Genomic DNA, 19,513 nt, shown 5'->3' with positions numbered 1-19,513 from the left:
GCGTTACTCCGGTGTCGAGTAACCTTCTACCGTTATCACGGGTCACAGTTGCCATATAATGAAAAATTGGACAAATGATTCACTCAGCTCTTAAAATTTTTAACACTGAAAATAAAAAGGACTAACATGGATTCTTTTTGCAAAATTTGTGACCTTTTGAGAAAAAATAAGGGCAACTTTGTGTTGTACGTTAGACCAAAGCAATTATTCCAAAAGAATGCAATTTACTGTAAAAGAACGTTGTGCAACGTTCATTTGTTTCAACGTTAATTGTTGCCAATGTTCAAATTATTTTTCAATATTAAATTTATAAACATTAATTTTTTAATGTTAAAATCATTGATTGGTTTTAATTTCTTTAATTTCTTTCATTCTTTTCTGACTCTATAAATAGAGAGTTCTTCCCTCATTTCAGAATACATAAAATTTAGTCTTTCTCATTCTCTTCTTTTCTGAGTTTCATTCTTTAGCTCTTTTCCTCTTCTAAAAATATTCTGGGTTTGTTTTTATACTCTTTTTAGAGATCCTTGCTAGTTTTGAGATCCTCAGAAATATTCTGGGAAGTTCCTGTTGTATCTTGGGGGCTTGCGCAATACACCGCGAATAAGTCCTTAAGGACCGTGAAACTACACGCCTCAAGAAATACTATTTTGTCAGCTTTTTACAACAATCTTAAGGACTTATGGCTGACATCAACAACATGCCTTCGGAGAGCCAAACCATTGCTTCCGGAACCTAGACGGTCTTTGCAAAATCACTTCCGGACGTGTCAAAAATAGAGGTTTTCTTGAGACAGAACTTTCGACACTGGCAAGAACGTGTGTCCACCCTTTTAGACATGTATGGATTTGTTGTTGCTCTTTAATCTCCGAAGCCCGACTCCATTATTCCCTCAAACTCAAAACTAGTTGAAGAGTGGACTTACGCGAACAAGGTATGTCGACACACTCTGCTTAGTGCACTTTCTAATGATTTGTTCGATGTATACTATTCCTACAAGGAAGCAAAAGACATTTGGGACTCGTTGATTCCCAAATACACTACTAAAGATGTCGTCAGACAAAGATTCGTCATAAGAAACTACTACCGTTGGTAGATGATTGAAGACAAGGACATAAGTGGAAAGGTGATACCAACAGGAAGGAGTCTGCTACTGCAACGACCAAAGTTTTATCTACGAAAGCAAATATGGTAGAAGTAAAACCTACTCCCAAAAGGTACGAATACAAACCTGATTACAAAAAAAAAATCTTAAATCTCGTCCCAATGAATCTAAACCCACCTTTAAGAATAAAGAAAATTGTTTCGTATGTGGGAGAAACGACAATCCTCCTAGGGCCAATATAGTCGAAGGAGATGACATTATTGTTGCGATCGTTTCTCAAGTGAATCTGATGACCAATGTGAGCAAGCGGGTGGTAGACTTTGGTACTACCAGGCATATCTGTGCAAACAAAAGTGTCTTTACCTCTTACATTAGTGTAGGGGATGTAGAAGAACACGTCTACCTCGATGATTCCAAGACCACTCCTGTTTTGGGAAAAGGAAAAGTTCTTCTCAAACTCACATTTGGAAAGACTTTGGCCTTGAGTGATGTGCTACATGTGTCATTAATCAGAGTTAATTTAATCTCTGTAGCACTATTGGGAAAGGTGGGGGTTAAAGTGTCATTTGAGTCTAACAAGATCATTATGACAAAAAATAATGTTTTCGTGGGGAAGGGATATTGTGATCAAGGACTTTTCGTTCTAAATGTTTCTGAAAAAATTAATGAATCAAGTTTTTCTGCATATATTGTTGACTTGTATGATATATGGCATGCTAGATTAGGTCATGTGAATTCCTCGTATGTTTTGAAATTACAACGACTAGGATTAATTAATATGCATGATAAATAGAGTAGTAAATGTGATATATGTGTAGAATCTAAATTGACAAAGAAAACATGTTTTTCTGTAGAACGCCAAACTGAGCTATTAGGGTTAATTCATATTGATCTAGCTTATATGAAACAAATCATGTCTAGAGGAGGTAAAAATTATTTTGTGACCTTTATAGATGATTATTCTAGATACACTAAATTTTACTTAATCAAACATAAAGATGAAGCCTTTGATGTGTTTTTAATTTATAAAGCAGAAGTAGAAAATCAATTGAATAAGAAAATTAAAAGGATTAGATCATATAGAGGTGGTGAGTATGTGCTCTTTAATGAATTTTGTGTTAAAGAAGGAATTATCCATGAGGTGACCCCACCATATTCACCTGAGTCTAATGGAGTAGCTGAGAGAAAGAATAGAACTCTTAAGGAAATGATGAATGTTATGTTTGTTAGTTCTGGTGCACCTGATAAACTTTGGGGAGAAGTCTTGCTTACTGCATGTTTTTTACAAAATAGAATACCCCATAAGAAAACCGGTAAAACTCCTTATGAGTTGTGGAAAGGTTGCCAACCTAACCTTAAATACCTAAGAGTGTGGGGGTGCTTAGCTAAGGTGATGTTACACGATCCTAAGAAAAGGAAAATAGGATCTAAAACCTCTGATTGTATGTTCTTAGGTTATGTTGAACATAGTGCTGCCTATAGATTTCTAGTTGTTAAAAGTAACTTACTTGAGAGAAATTCTATAATAGAGACGAAAAATGCTGAGTTTTTTTAACATGTGTTTCCCTTAAAGGTTAGTGAGATGTCTCAACCTGTTGATGATAATGATAATAGTAATACCATGAATGAGGATTTGTGAAGAAGTAAAAGACAGAGAAAGTCTTGTTGATAATGATCCAATAAGCTTTATAGAAGCTACTAGTGCTCCTGATGCAAAACAGTGGAATAAGGCCATTAGGACTGAAATTGAATCAATTCAGAAAAACAATACTTGGACTTTAGTAGATTTGCCTAAAGGAGAAAAACACATTGGTTGTAAATGGATCTTTAAGAAAATATATCACCCTAATGGATCCATAGAGAAATATAAGGAAAGATTAGTAGCAAAAGGCTTTACTTAAAAACTCAACATAGATTACTTTGATACTTTTTCTCCTGTGACTAGGATTTACTCTATCCGAGTGTTGTTAGCTCTAGCAGTTATCCATAAATTAGTGATACATCAGATGGATGTTAAAACAACATTTTTGAATGATGATTTAGAGGAGGAAATTTATATGACTCAACCTGAAGGGTGTATTGTACCTGGTCAAGAGGATAAAGTATGTAAACTCTTAAAATCCGTGTATGGGTTGAAACAAACACCAAAACAATGGCATGGAAAACTTGATAATGTGTTACTTTGTGATGGTTTTTCACCTAATGATGTTGATAAATGTGTGTACTTTAAGTTTGAAAATGGTGATTGTGTCATTATATGCTTGTATGTGGATGACATGTTAATCTTTGGAACATGCAATGAGATTGTCACTTGAACTAAATTGTTTCTAGGATCAAAATTTGAAATGAAAGACATGGGTGAAGCCAATGTGATTTTGGGTATTAGAATCATAAGGAAGGGATATAGTATATTACTATCTCAAGAACAATATATTGAGAAACTTCTTAAGAAGTTTGGGTTTTATGACCTAAAACCAGAGTACTCCTTATGATGCTAATTCTAAATTAATGAAAAATAAAGGAGAATCATTGTCTCAGCCTCAGTATGCCCAGATAATTGGGAGCTTACTACACTTGATGAGCTTTTCTAGACTTGATATTGCTTATGTAGTAGGTAGACTGAGTAAGTACACTCAATGTCCAAATCAGGAACATTGGGATGCATTGCTAGGCTTGTGAGATACTTAAGAGGTTCAATGGATTATGCCATTGAATATAGTGGATTTCCCGCTGTACTAGAAGGGTACAGTGATGCTAATTGGATATCTGATTCAGATGAGACAAAATCCACTAGTGGTTATGTATTCACACTTGGGGGTGGTGCGATTACATGGAGATCAGCCAAACAAACAATTATTGCAAGATCAACAATGGAATCTAAGTTTGTTGCTCTTGAGATGGCTGGTAATGAGGCTAAGTGGTTGAAAACCTTCTTAGCGAACATTCCACTAGGAATGAAACCAACCTCATCGGTATCAATACACTATGATTGTCAATCGACAATAGCTATAACTAAAAACAAGAATTACAATGGAAAGAATAAACATATACAATTGAGACACAAATTTGGTGAAGCAGCTGCTAAATAGTGGAACTATTTCCATTGATTATGTGAAGTCAGAACATAATCTAGCAGATCCTCTGACAAAACCCCTACGAAGACAAATGATATTAGAAACATCGAGGGGAATGAGACTTAAGCCACTTGCAAACAAACAAGTGATGGTAACACAACCTTTGTGATTGGAGATCCCATGAATAAGGTTCATATGGGTAAAAACAAGTCACTTGTTAGTTTTGATAGCACTAAATTGATTTTAAATCATTTATGTTCATTCCTATGGTGTGTGTGAAAGTGCTAGAGACTACATTATTGAGAGGTTAAACTTTGTTACTAAAATTCTATGTGGTGAAAGAATTTTAGCTTAAACAAAGTTTTAATGATTTTCATATCTCTTATGGGTGGTGTATGATTTGCAGCATACACTTGATGAAATCACCTATATGAGTGTCAAGTGGGGCCGCTTGCATGAGATCTTGGCATGATCTCTAGAGCACTCATGAATATCGGGCACGTCAAGTGTCTTTGGTTCATATAGCTTGCTATACCAACTACATTGTGTGTTAAGTATCTCAATCTAAGACTAGTTCATATAGCTTGCTATAACAGCTCTAAGAACCAGAATAAAAGTTTCTTATCTTTCTTTTAATGTTTTAACTATTTGAGTCAAAGACTTTTTCTTTCAACTTTCTTTTGCAATAAGTGGGGGATTGTTGTACGTTATAGAGCAAAGAAATTATTGCAAAAGAATGCCATTTACTATAAAAGAACGTTGTGCAACGTTCATTTGTTTCAACGTTAATTCTTGCCAACGTTCAAATTATTTTTCAATATTAAATTTACAAACATTAATTTTTCAACGTTAAAATCATTGATTGGTTTTAATTTCTTTAATTTCTTTTATTCTTTTATGACTCGGTAAGAACACATAAATTTCAGTCTTTCTCATTTTCCTCTTTTCTGAGTTTCATTCTTTAGCTCTTTTCCTCTTCTAAAAATATTTTGGGTTTGTTTTTATACTCTTTTTAGAAATCCTTGCTAGTTTTGAGGTCCCATAAATATTCTGGAAAGTTCATGTTGTATCCTTGGGGCTTGCGCAATATACCGCGGATAAGTCCTTAAGAATAGTGAAACTACACGCCTCAGAAAATACTATTTTGTAAACTTTTTACAACACTTTGAACATACAAACCGAAGACCAAAATAAATATTAAACCCAAAATCAATATCAAGAAAATACTGAAACAAGTTTTGTTATCTCATTTATTTTAAAAAAATAAATTCATCGTTAGTTCCATATTTAAATTTAACTCCATTAAATTCTTTCATATTGTTACATATTTGTATTCGTATCCATTTTCTTATTATTTTAATATCATTTAATTATTTTTTAAAATAATATATAAAGTTTAACAATGATGTTTTAAGTTAACAATCAATCATAAAAGGAAACCCAAACTTTTAATATAATTAATATAAAAATTAACACTTTTTTCCATTATGTTAGTTAATTTGTCATTGCATTACACTGTAACATATAATATTATATATATATATATATTCTAATATACTAGTTTTAATTTATATTTTTCGTTATTATATTTTAAATATATTAGTATTTTAAAATTAATTTAAATATAAAAATTCTTATTAATAATAATAATAATAATAATAATAATAATAATCATAATAATCATAATCATATTAATAATAATAATAATAATAATAATAATAATAACAATAATAATAATAAAAATAATAATCATAATAATAATGATAATAATTATAATAATCATAATAATAATAATAATAATAATAATAATAACAATAATAACAATAATAATAATAATAATTATTATTATTATTATTATAATAATTATAATAATAATCATAATAATAATTATAATAATCATAATAATCATAACAATAATAATAATAATCATCATCATAATCATCATAATAATAATAATCATAATAATCATAATAATAATAATAATAATAATAATAATATAATAATAATAATAATCATAATAATAATAATAATAATAATAATGATAATAATAACATTAATAATAATCATAATAATAATCATAATATTATAATAATAATAATGTGCTGGTGTATTTGATTCTATATTTGATTGTTTGAGTGGGAAAGGTGTTTACATTGTGAGAGTGTGTTCATTGTAAAAATTTTGGTGTAATTCTCCAATCATTATAGTGAAATATCCTTCAATCAGTGGTTGATTGGAAGGGTGACTGGATGTAGGCATTGAGGCCGAACCAGGATAAAAATTGTATTTGGTCTTCTTTCTCTATCTCTTTACATTTCATTGCATACGCACTTTACTTACAGTGCAAGAAAGTTTCAAAGATCATTCTAGTTTTGCAAAAAGAATTGAAAAGTGCACGTTTTTATAAATCACCAATTAACCCCTCCCCTCCTTGGTGTTGAGAAACAAGCTTCTTTATTTCTAACAATTGGCACCAGAGCTAGTTTTCAAAAGTTATTTAAAAAACAAATCGATTACCTTTTTATGAAATTATTATTTGATCTTGTAATGGCTTATGTTTCTCAAACCTTTGGTGAAAACTACCCTTTTTGGAAAATTAGAATGAAAATCTTTCTTGAGTCAGTAGATAATGGTGTATGGGATGTTGTTCTAAATGGTCCCTTTGAACCCACTAAACTAGTTTATGTAAAACCCATTTTGAATTTTTTTTCTAGTGGAGTCAAGAGGAAAACAGAAGAGAACAATATGATATTAAGGCTAGAAATGTTATATCTTTTACTCTTACTATTGATGAGTTTTCAGGGTATCAACATGCAACAATGCTAAAGCAATGTGGGAGGTACTTGAAGTAACCCATCAAGGCACAGATGAAGAGAGTCAGAAAGAACTCCTTGGTGCAAGAGTACGAGATGTTTAGAATGAAAACAGGAGAGACCATCTACGATGTACAGAAAAGATTTTCACACATTGTCAATCATTTGATTGCTCTCGGCAAGGTCTTTGAAAAGGAGGAAATCAATATTAAGATATTGAAAAGTCTCAACAGGAGCTGGCTGCCAAAGGTAACAACCATATCTAAATTCAAAGATTTAACAACTATGAATATGACTACACTGTTTGGTAAGCTTAGGGAACATCAACTGGAGCTGGGAAGACTGAAGGAAGAAGAGGAGAATGAGTAGAAACAATCAATTGCCCTCAAAGCTACCAGTAAGAAAACCTCCAGAAGAATTGAATCAGATGCAGACTCTGATGCATGATGCAGACATTTCAGAGAAGGAAGTAAAAAATATGATGGTAAAGAAATTTACTAAATTTATGAAAAATAGAAATGTTGTATCTGACTTTGCAGGAAACTCTAAAGGAGGAAAAGGAAATGCAAAGAACATTTTTGTCACATGCTACGAGTACGGAAAGGAAGGACACATAAAGTCTGATTGTCCAGACCTAAAGATCAAGCAAAAGGTTAATGTAAAGTACACTCAGGACATGAGAAGGAATAAGCATATGAATGCCTACATTGCTTGGGAGAACAATGATGAAGACTCATCCAATGATCATGATCAAAGCATTAAAGAAGAGTCAAACTTGTGGTTCATGGCTGGATCTGTATGCCCTGAAAGTAGTGACAGCGACTTTGAGAATGATCCAATCGAGGTTAGATATGCTCAATTGTTGGACACTTTTCAGGAGCTGCATGCAAAGGCAATGAAACTGTAGTACAAGGTTAATCGATTAAACTTTGAGAGAAGAGACTTTGAGTATAGAATAAATAACCTTGTGGATGAAAATGACAGGCTAAAAATGAACTTGATCTTGCTCTACAATCTGCTGCAAATGTTAAAACTGAAATTAAGATTGTAGAAAAAAATTGTAAGGATTGTCATGCTCATGCTGAGAAAATTGAATATCTAACTAGCACACTAGCTAAATTTACACTTGGAAGAGAAAATTTAGAAGTTGTGTTGAGATCACAAGGCAGAGCAATAAATAGGCAAGGTATTGGTTATAAAGCTAAAAATGAAAGAATCAATTCTAAAAGATTCATTGAATTAAGCAAACCTGCATCCAATACCTATTTCTATTGCAATACTATTGGGCATACTGTAAGAAACTATTATTACAGAAATTAGGTGTTCCAAAGGGAAAATACAAATGGATTCCCAAAGAGCAACCTCCTGTAACTAACAAGAAAGGCCCAAAGTTCATCTAGGTACTTGCAAAAAAACCGTTTGAAAGTTTTGCAGGGAAGTAATAGCTGATCAAGCAGCAGACAACACTTAAGGATGAATTTCAATGGAACATATCCAAATCTCTTTAGTAGTATTCTATGGTAACATCTACTGTCAATTCATGCATTCATGCATCATTGTTTCTGTTTGTGAATGTGTATTGATGTGTATGAATCTTGTCTGCTTAACTGCTATGCAAAATTGTTTAAAAATTGTTTTCACATACTTTAACTGATTGTGTTAATAGTGAAATTGATTAGACTATTTTTTATGCATCTCTGTTATGTGTAAAACTATGTTAAATAGTAATCGGTTTTGAAACTAATTAAATCGATTAACTTTTTTATTTCACTCCTGTTGTTGTGAAGAAAATAAATTGAATATATGATGTGTGAAATCGATTCAATGTTTGTGCGCGAAAACTTAAATTTTGGGATTCCCTCTAAACTGTGTTTCAAACTTAAAAGCCCTAACCTAAGCAATCTATCACTCGCACTTTCATTGCAAACTCTATACTCTTACTCTCTCGGGTTGATTACCAAATCCTCATCTACATACATTTAATCATGGTGGATGGATAAGCGATGATAGCACTCAGACAAACTATTGGAAGGAAGAATATGTATCGAGGACCTAATCTTGACGGATGGATAAGTGATGATAGCACTCAGACGAACTTCGTTGATAAGTGGAGAATGAGGAAGATCATTCCTCACAAATATGTAAAATTGAGTTTCTTCAGAAGGGAAGGATTCAATTTTCCAAGTTAGCTTAGCAGGCAAGGATTGAAAATGTTCGTAGAGATGACTGACCCCTGGTACCCTGAATTGGTAAGGGTACTCTACTTCAACCTAAAAATTAGTGATGGAACACTTTGTTCCAGAGTCAAGGGGGTAGATATAAAGTTGACCGGTGATATTTGGACTAAGATTGTCGGTTTTCAACAAGGAGGAGAACAATATCATTTGGGTGTAGAAGGATTCCACAAGTTCACAGTGTATCAAACTTTTTAAGGGACCTGAATGAGGTAAGATATTACTATACAGAACTAGTGGAATGAAAAAGGATGACCGCATGTGTGCTTTTATCATTTCTTGGAATTTTTTGCCAAGAGGAAGCAATCATGCATAGGCAACCACTGAAGATTTATGTCTTCTATATGCCTTTAAAGAAAACATCCAGACAAATTGGGCAACTGATGTATCTGAAAACATGCTCAAGGTCACAAGGCTTGAGTCTGTTAGCTTACCCTACTGTGTGTTCATATCAAAAGTGTTAATTCATTTTGGTGTGGACTGTGTAAATGAATCATGTGAATCTTACGGGAAAAGTAATATGATTGACAAATTTTCACTACATCACATGGAACTTCAGCATGGTCCAGATGGATGGCTATTCAAGAATGAATATGTTGGTGAAGAGGAGGAAGCTTAAGGATCATCATTCGCACCATACAGACCTCGCTCTAAATTTGAGAAGTATATGGTGAGACAGATGCACTCTTTGAATATTCTCTGTCAAAACATCAATCAGGACGTCACTGTAATTAAAGAGTGTGAGGAAGAAGAAGAGAGTGATGAAGAGGAAAGTGTAGCGGATGAAAGTGATAGTGATTGTTGCTAATTTCCATGAAGAAAAATAAGAAAAATAAAAGAATGTAAAAGATATATATATAAATTTGAATTAAAATTTGTTGTTGTTTCGCTTGTTTTGTTTTGTTTTGTTTTATTTTATCATCAATGGCTATTAACCCATCTTTTGGTTCTGATTGTACTCACTTTTTAATATCAATGAAATTGTCTTTTGGTAAATAATATATGAAATGTGAAAGATTGTTTGAATTGATTGAATCACTTGTATGAAGGCAATTGAACATTTCATTGTTACATCATTACATTGCATATTCATACCTAATCTGTGATAATGCTTAGTTTCAATTACATTGTGATGAGTGCATATTTATGCCCACATTTATGTTTTAAAATTAAAATTTCTTATAAGATTCTTGTGCTTAATGATTGATTTAAAGTAAATTTGTGACGATTGAATTTATTGGGTTTGGGAATTAAAGATGCTTAAAATGTGATTCTTAGTTGCATAAATTATTTTGGATGTTCTAATGTTTATTTGTGTAGCTGAAGTTAGAATTTTATTCATTTAAAGCATGAAATTGAATGGTCAAAGTTTGTCCAATCTGGTCAACACAAGGTTCCTATGCAATTTTGAAAAGAAAGAGATGACTAAAGTGCAATTAGAGGAAAATTCTAGACTCCTGTGCAATTTTGAATAAAATAAAAAGGGTTGAAATGTAATTTTGGGCAAGTTTAAATCTGTTAGATATTTTAAAAGATAATTTGGAGAAAATATATCATAAGATATTTTATTTGATATTGTTAAATAATTACCTTATTTAACTATATTAATAAATATCAAAAGATAATATTTGCCAAATCTTTTTGAATCTAGAAAAGATATTATCAAATATTCTCAAAAAATGATTGAATCTGTTGAATATTTGGAAGATATTAGATATAAGATAAAAGATTTTATCAACAGAAGATTCAAACTCCAAGCCCAATCAAGTCTATATAAAAAGAAACCCAGGGGAGGTAGAAATCATAACTCATTCATCCACCACTCCTCTCACTTTTATTTTTCCATATATTCTACTACATCCATGAAGGACTAAGCTTCTAGGGCTATTACATTGTAATTTCATTATGGATTCTGAAGTTAAGTTGAATTAATACAATTGTTTCTTTTGATTATTGATTTGAGTTGCTCTCTTTCTATGTCTTTCATCTCTCTCAATCATATTAAAAGCAATGATTTTTGCATCATAACGTGTTTGAATCTACATGCATACTAATCATATGAGTTTAAGGGTTTCTAGGTTTGGTTGAGAATCTATTTTGATTAAATTTAGGAACGTTCATATGATTAAACAGGATTTTGCTATCAATTGAGAATGTACTTTGATTGGTGGTAATAATTTCAACTATAATTAATTGGGTATTTACTTTGATTAATTAGCTTTTAATTTGGTTAGGAGATTTAAGAATAAACATGACTAAACACAATAGGATTGGATTGTATTTTGGTTTAATTCATTGCGAATAATCTAGAAAGGTCTTGCATTTGATTGAGAATCTACTTTGATTAATTGTAAGATCGCCCTCAAATTAATTGAAAATGTACTTCAATTAATTTGAAACCCGAACAATAATCAATTGAACAATAATCCGTGGATAATCGATGATGAATCTATCTTGGAAAAGCAGTGAAATTAGCCTATTTCATTATAATTGCTTTAAAGTTTCCTCTTTGTTCTTCAAACATTAATTCCATTAGCATATCTTCTCACTTTTATTCTTTAGCATTGTATAGCATTCATAAGAGTCAAATATTGAAAAACAAATTTATATTCGTTGGGAGACGACTCAGGGTTACTTTAACCATATCTGCTTTGTTGACTATTGACTTGGCAATACTGAAGTTGTCTTGAAAAGTAGTATTAATTTGATAGCTTGAATGACAACGTATCACACTATATCTAGACTAACGCTCAACCTAGTTGAGAAGAAAATCTTATGCAGGTTTGATGTTGATCATTGATTGATTACTTAATTGCTATGGAAACCTCGGTACACTACTGAATTGAATCGATTAAGGAAGAAGTTAAATTGTTTAAATTGTTATTAAGAAGTTATATTAAGAAACCTCAACTGTGCAATTTTCTCCCTTCCTTAATCTTTTATTTATTTAAATTGTTATTAAGAAATTTATATTTTACGAGAAAATTATTAAAAGTATTATTTGCAATAAGAAACCAATTCACCTCCTCTTGGTTTGTTGTACACTTTAACCATTATGTTGCACCGCTCTGACAACCTAGTTGCAAATCAAGCTATTCTCTCGTCCAAAACACGATCTAATCATACAAATCCTAACTCTACACCTGCAATCTTATTCTATATCTATAAACATATTATAAATGAAAACAAATTTAACAAACCAAAGAATGCACTAACCTTTGAGCAGCGAAAATGGAGGGACGAAGAGCAATGAAAATGAAGGAACGAAGAGCAATGAAAATGGAGGAACGGAGATGAAAATTAATTGTGTGCCTGGATTTATGAAGAACACGAAGCTCAACTTGCAAGAGGAAGAAGAAAAAGTTGTGTGTGCCTGGAAGCAGAGAGTAAGGAAGTGAAAGAGAGGAATGAGAACAAAGAGGAAGTAGAGAAAGTGAGATCCGAAATGTGAAAAATGAGAGTATGGAAGAATGAAGCAGAAAGCTATTTTGAGAATCTTTAACCAAATTCTTTTCGGTATTTTGAAAATTAAAAGTATTTTAAATAGGGATGTAATAAATATATTGTAAAATTTTGGAGATGCAGAATGAAACCCTTGGATTAGTGTTGTCAAAATGGGTTGTAACCCACGAGCTAACCCAGTTCACCGTAGGTTTGAGCCGAGTTAGGTTTGAAAAAAATGTAATTTTTGTATGCGGGTTAGTTTTCAACTTGGCTCACTTAGAACCCTGCTCACCAGGTTGAACCATGGTGAGTCACGTTGACTCAACAACCTACCTAATTTATTTAATTATTTATTATTTTGTGTTTCAATATTATTAGTTAGCATTTTTTTTTATTATATTGTAGATGGTAATAAAATAGAAGATGTTTCAAGAGAGAAAAATATTATAGATTTATCTATTCAAGACTCTAATATTATAAATGGACAAGTGATACAAAAATTATCAATATTTAAAACTTATGTGTTCACCTTTTGTACATGGTTTTGGATTACGCTGAGATTGTGTGATACTTTTTTTTTTATTATTTTGAATTGTCTTTATAGTTTAACATCATTTTAGTGTGAATTTATTTAGAGTTGAATTAAAAAAATTGTAATTTTTTTATTTTAAAAAAAAACTTATAATTAAACGAGTCAACCCGTTTAACCCACCAACCCGTGGTGGGTCGGACCAGATTCGAATTTTTTAAGCTCACTAATAAGTTAGCCAGGTTAGGTTTGCTCACTAAATGACCAACCCGTGGTGAGTCAGACCGGATCGAGCCAGATTATCCGTTTTGACAGCTCTACCACTACAAAAATAACCTATTTTACTAGAGGTTTGTTTATGGGGGTTTTATAAACCCTTACTACTTTCCGCGGTTATAGTTAAAATCCGCGGTTAGATTTTGTATTTTATTTTTTAATAATTTTTTAACACTTTTAAAGCAATCCTAATTTTCATTTTGCTGCGCCTCAAGTTTTCGTTCGCACTTCAAGTCTTTGTTCGCCATTTCTTCTTTAGAACGTTCGCCTCGACTTCTCCTTTTTCTCTTCGCAGGCTTCGCATCTTGCTTTATCCAACCTTCTCGTCTTGATTTTTTCATCTTCAAAACCTTCCCTTCCGTTTTCTTTGTTTCACTTTGCAATTCCTAATTTGATATACAAGCTTTTCTTTCTTTTTCGTTTTTGTTTCCTCCGTTCTATCCTTTTCTATCTTTGATTTGTTTCTATTTCAGTCGCCATTTTCATTTCCATAAATCATTGCATGTCTCTTTCTATGCATTATTGTGAACCGAAACAGCCGGTAGTTGAAGCAACCCCTTGTTTGGCTCCGCGAGTTTTCTAGAGTGGTGCCTCATCAATGGTAGTCCATTTTAATTTGTCTATTGAAGCATTAGCAAATAAGAATTCGTTACTAATAATTTCCAGAATAATTCATTGTTGTTGTTTGTGCAGATTCTAGGGTATTCCCCTTTAATATCTTGGGAATTCAATCGGCAGAAGTATCCATGATTCGCAATAATGCTAATATGAAAAGATTTATCCTCATCATTTTGAAACTTCTAATTCTTTTTTAGTTTATCTATCATCTACCTAATCTGTCATTTCTATGACTTTGAAGCATCATATATTATGCTAGTTAAAAGGATTCATTTTATTTTTTTGCATGTGTTGTTTGTGTGTTCAGTAGTAGATAGTGCGGTTGCAGCTGTTTGTGCTATATATCATAAAGGCAAGATATTTCATTTACTCATCTTTGAACACACAGTTTGAACTCTTTTATCTTCCTTTCAATGTACTGCAATATGTGTTATTTTTTGTAGTGTATATCTCTGCATACCATTACAAACACTTCTTATGCAGATCCAGATTATGGTGTTATTGAATCCACAACTTTGAAGTTTAGACAAAGTTAGAATGAGTTTCTAGCTCAGTTGGCACAATGCTTGTCAGAATTAAGGATTTAATTATATTATATGTGTTCTGTGTGTTCTGTTAACCTACTTTCTTCCTTTTTTTTCTCATCAACTGCTCGATTTTCCAATAATATGTAACAAGAAGGGTAAAAACTATATGCTTTAAAGCTTTTGCTGTTTTTGACTAACGTTTCACCTTGGTAGGCTGGGTCTGTTACTAGTATTTGTTGCACTTGTTTTCTGATAAGATGTGATTGGTGAGTTCCTTCCCATTTAAAGCTACTGTATTTATTTGAAGTTATTGTTTTCTAACATGATGTTTGTTTTCACCTTTGATGTAGCTTGCATTTTCTGTATTTGGTAAGAATACAGATCTTGATGTCTTGAACCATCCCATTCTTAATCTGGTTTACTATTTGGTAAGTCAACTTCTTGTATTTCTTTGTCAGTGAATAATGTTTAATTGTTGCATTAAATTTCTCTACTAAACCAATGACTAAAGAAAAAAGAAATATTTTAAAAAGGCACTTCTGCTTTCTGAAATATATTTCAAATTGCATAGGTTATTTAAGTGTATACTTTATTATACAACATCCATTTAAATTCCTCAAATGATGATTACACAGTAAAGCTTGGGGGCATCATGACATTTTTCCTTAAGTATAGTATCTGTTGCTCTGATTTCTTGATAGAGTTTTCTAGCAATTGTCCATATGGTTTTTTAACTGAATTTATTTAAATGAGTCAAATTGATTTCGAAACGTCATTTGCTCTTTACAGGCAAGATATTAAATGCATTCCAGCGGCTGGTGTATTATCAGGTGTTGTTTTTTATAATCTGGCTGCATGATTATTTCAATCATAAATCATGGTTTATAAATAAGTAATTTGTCTAGGAATTTGATTTCATTTTAGTAGGTGCCAAAATTTCTTCCAAACAGTTTGACGACTTCTCTGTCTTTGTTGCCGAGAAGGATGATACCAGAGAACTAAAGGTATCACAAAATATTTAATTGAAATAATAAAAAAAGTGATAACATCCATAGAGAATAGAAAAAAAGGAGAGGCAAAAGGTGTAGCATGGAGGAGATACATAGCTCAAAAAATGATGATAGGGTGGTATTATGGATCAAATCAATACCTTGGAAGACTTCTATAATTATGCCAAAAAATGCATTTTAAATTAAAGCTTTATGGTCACAAACATATCCACAAGTCTTCTATGTTTCTTCTACTTTCACAACGTGTCAATAAAAAGTTGAATGCTTAATATCTATTGTAAGTTTTCACATTTAATAAACTAGAAAATCACATGTAAGGTCAGTTAAATTTGATAGTGAAATTTTAAAGTTGATAATTAATTGCAAAAGTAAGTCAGAATAAAATATATAAAGTATTACTGGTAGACACAGAATTCAAAGAAATCCACTCATGTGTGATTAAAATATTGGATAATTTATCATGTGAATAATATTTTAAATATTTTAAAAACCCTACAACTTTTTTGTCAAATAGCTTTGATTACCTTTACTTAACTTAATTAAACTAAATTTGTTATATATGTAAGCAAATTTTTCATTTGAGTATTGTATCCTTTATAGTATAGATGCACTATATTTCTACATGAATGAGTGAAACAATAGTCATTTAAGATATTCTATTATAATATCGTAATCGTGTGGAAAATGGGAATGTGGTAAGAGTAAATGGGTGGTAAACACTACAAAAATTTACAATTTTACCGGGGGTTATTTTTTTCGTTTTCGGCGGTTTTAACCCCCGAAAAGTACGTTACCCGCGGTTAGCAAAACCCATGGGAAAAGCAGCGTCGCTAAATAATTACCGGCGGTTTTTTGAAAAACCGCCGGAATTAACGGGGGTTTTCAAAAACCACCGGTATTAACGGGGGTTTTTCGAAAACCGCCGGTATTAGCGGGGGTTTTTCGAAAACCGCCGGTATTAGCGGGGGTTTTTCAAAAACCGCCGGTATTAGTGGGGTTTTTTCGAAAACCGCCGTTATTAGCGGGGGTTTTGTTGAAACCGCCGGAACTAACCAGTGTTAAAGCAAAACCACCGGTAATTGTGAGGGTTTCCCAAAACCACCGGTAATTACTGAGTTTACATAGTTGGATTTCCAAAACCACCGGAAATATAAATAATTTTTTTTTATTATTCAAATTATTTGATTATCATAAATAAACTAAAATTAAATAATATGAAACCAAAATAAAATGTAAACATTAAATATATACCAAAATATTATTATATAAATTATAAACATTAGAAATACAATTAATGTTTCCTAAAAATTAAAATAAACATGTTATGAATAATAATCATCAGTTTTGTACTTCTTCATCGTCTTCGTCATTTGATACTTCTTCATCATTTGATATTCATCGTCTTCATCATTTGATATTTCTTTATCGTCTTTATTTGAAACACTTCTTTTTCAAATACCTATAATATAAAACAATAATTATTGATAATATATTAAAAAAATTATTAAATTATTGATAATTGAAAAATATTAAAATATGATATATTAGAAACTACATAACCAACTTAGAAAACATGTCATAACACTTTCAATATTAATTCAAATTAAGATACATTCATTAATAATAATAGGAAGTGAAGTGTCAACATTTTCCAAGGTGAAATGAAAAAAGAGTAAAAACCGAGTTCTTGAATCCTGGATAAATTAAAAAATATATTTGAAACAAAGTTAAATAGCCATAAATTTTCAGTAACAGGAACATTATCATACACTTAATTTAAGGCCAAAATTGGAAGTCATAAATACATATGCTTTTACAACAAGTCTGCATTATGGAGAAACAGAAATATTAGAACAATATTAGTGGTAAAAGAAGGTAATAGGACTTGACAAAAGACTTTATTGAGAAAAGAATAACAAAAGACTAACTCACATTTAATAAAAATAAATAAATTTTTGAATCAAACAAAAACTAAAAGAAGTCTGTTATGACATATTGTAGTTTGATTATTTAGAATTGTGAGAAATAATATTTTGTTTATGGCTCATAAAACTAACCGGAGATCAAAGAAAGATTGTAGCTATCATATTGTTCTTAATTACAACAAAACAGTGATTATCATTGTTTGTTGTTCTATCATACATTAAAACAGGTTGCCATAGTAAAGAAGATTCAAGGTTTTATTTACTATCCAAGAATGAGGAATTTTCAAAATCAAACAGATTATAATTTTGCAGACTATGAGACTGGGTGATATAATTAATAAGTAAAGCATTTGTAAAACAATACAGTAGGAAGTAAAAGCTTCTCATAGCTCTTGCTCTCATACTCCTCAAATTATTAATGAGGTAGATGTAGATGAAGTTAAAACCTTAAGATTAAGCTCGTTATACAGGGCCTTTACTTTAGCAACATTTTCTGGATCTGCACTCCCATAGTTGTCCTGCAAACCGCAAAAATTAGTGATTTAGTGCAGTGTTATCACAGGATAAATGCGGGATATATTAAGTGATCACTTACGTATGGAACTTTCTTTTGTTGCTAATTGCTAAGCTTCAAAGCTTTCGCAACTAACCAAGAGCATTTAAAATCTTCAATATCTGTACCTATCTGGTCCCATAGATAACTAGAATGAGATTAAAGAGAACTTGATGTTTCCCGTATCCATTAATTATCCAGGATTCTCACCTTTCCAATAGTATCAGGATCCCCAAAGCAATCCAAATAATCATCCCAAAATTAGAGGGGGAAGGGGAAGGGAAAAGATATGTCAAAATACGGTTTTTTATGAAATATTTTAAGCTGATAGTGAAAGTATACACTAGACAGACATCATTCTAGAGTCTAAATGGTCTTAAGAGAAGCGATCAAAACTATACTAGCAAAGTATTACCGGTACTTGAAAGTAGGTTCCCATCTCAACAAGAATGTTCTTCACATCAACATGGTTTTCCAGATTCTCACTCGCCATGAGCAATGCACATGTAACTAGAGATTAATAAATTATCAGTGATAATTACCTAATCAGAACAACAGCATAACGATAACAAATGGCTCATGTTTATTTTTCTACAAACCTCGGGCACTCTAAACCAGCATGGTTGACCCCTACGTGTGTGAGAATTATCCATAATGTCATCAAGGACAAGAAAATACGCCTGAAGTTGCAACATAAAAATTTGAAGTGGTTTTCCAGCCAATTGTATGGAAAATGAAAATGAAAAGATGCTTAGAACTCTTAGTTAATCAATTTTTTCATTCTGTAGAAAATGGAAACACAGACCATTATGTGTAGATCAAAATAAATGGTTACTTCTGAAACATTAATAGCAGAGCCAGTGACACTCCACTTCTTAAAAGGCTAAGTAAAGGCTAACGTAGAGGAATAGAAGAATGAAGTCTGAAGTACACACCTGCAAGCATGGAAGGATGACAAGTCTTCTCATTTGTAAATAATGAATGAACATCAAAACATACCTGAAATTAAAATTAAATTATTGTTTTTAAGCGATACTATCCAGTCATCATATTTAAATGAACTTATTTGACCATGTCTACTTTGATTTTGCAATATTAGGATAATACCTTGCCTAAGTATTTAAATGAACTTATTTAAATGATACAATAAGTTCAATCAAATGATTTATCAGAAGCAAAACCATACAAAGTGATTTTTCACCCTTTGGCAGGTCTTTGCATCATAAGAAAATCACTGGTTGAGGCGTTGAGGTTGGAACCTTGTTCTGATTCTGACATAGACCAAAACACACTATCAATAAAGGGTATCTATTTCTGTTTACAAGCAGAGGGATATGTAATATGTGTTTATTGATCATCGCATGTCATAAATGGTCTATACATGACTGAGTCTTGAGGGGATATT

The 19,513-nt window shown here is 31.7% G+C and overlaps 1 long non-coding RNA gene across 2 annotated transcripts; it reads right to left on the bottom strand.

The window, feature by feature from the left end:
• Positions 1-17,027: 17,027 nt before the first annotated feature.
• On the bottom strand, positions 17,028-18,384 carry LOC128196584 (uncharacterized). 2 transcript variants are annotated; one of them, XR_008249032.1, is made up of 4 exons: positions 18,319-18,383; positions 18,151-18,240; positions 18,002-18,073; positions 17,028-17,089 (listed from the first exon to the last, which is right to left on the bottom strand). It is a non-coding gene; the product is annotated as an uncharacterized LOC128196584 (long non-coding RNA). The 2 variants fall into 2 exon arrangements; XR_008249033.1 differs by lacking the exon at positions 17,028-17,089 and adding an exon at positions 17,325-17,454 and having other exon boundaries at positions 18,319-18,384.
• Between the last annotated feature and the right edge of the window lie 1,129 nt (positions 18,385-19,513).

This window comes from Vigna angularis, chromosome 5 (assembly GCF_016808095.1).
Source record: "Vigna angularis cultivar LongXiaoDou No.4 chromosome 5, ASM1680809v1, whole genome shotgun sequence".
Lineage (NCBI taxonomy): Eukaryota > Viridiplantae > Streptophyta > Magnoliopsida > Fabales > Fabaceae > Vigna > Vigna angularis.
Note: the sequence above shows the minus strand (reverse complement) of the source record. Positions and strands in the feature narration are given on the sequence as shown.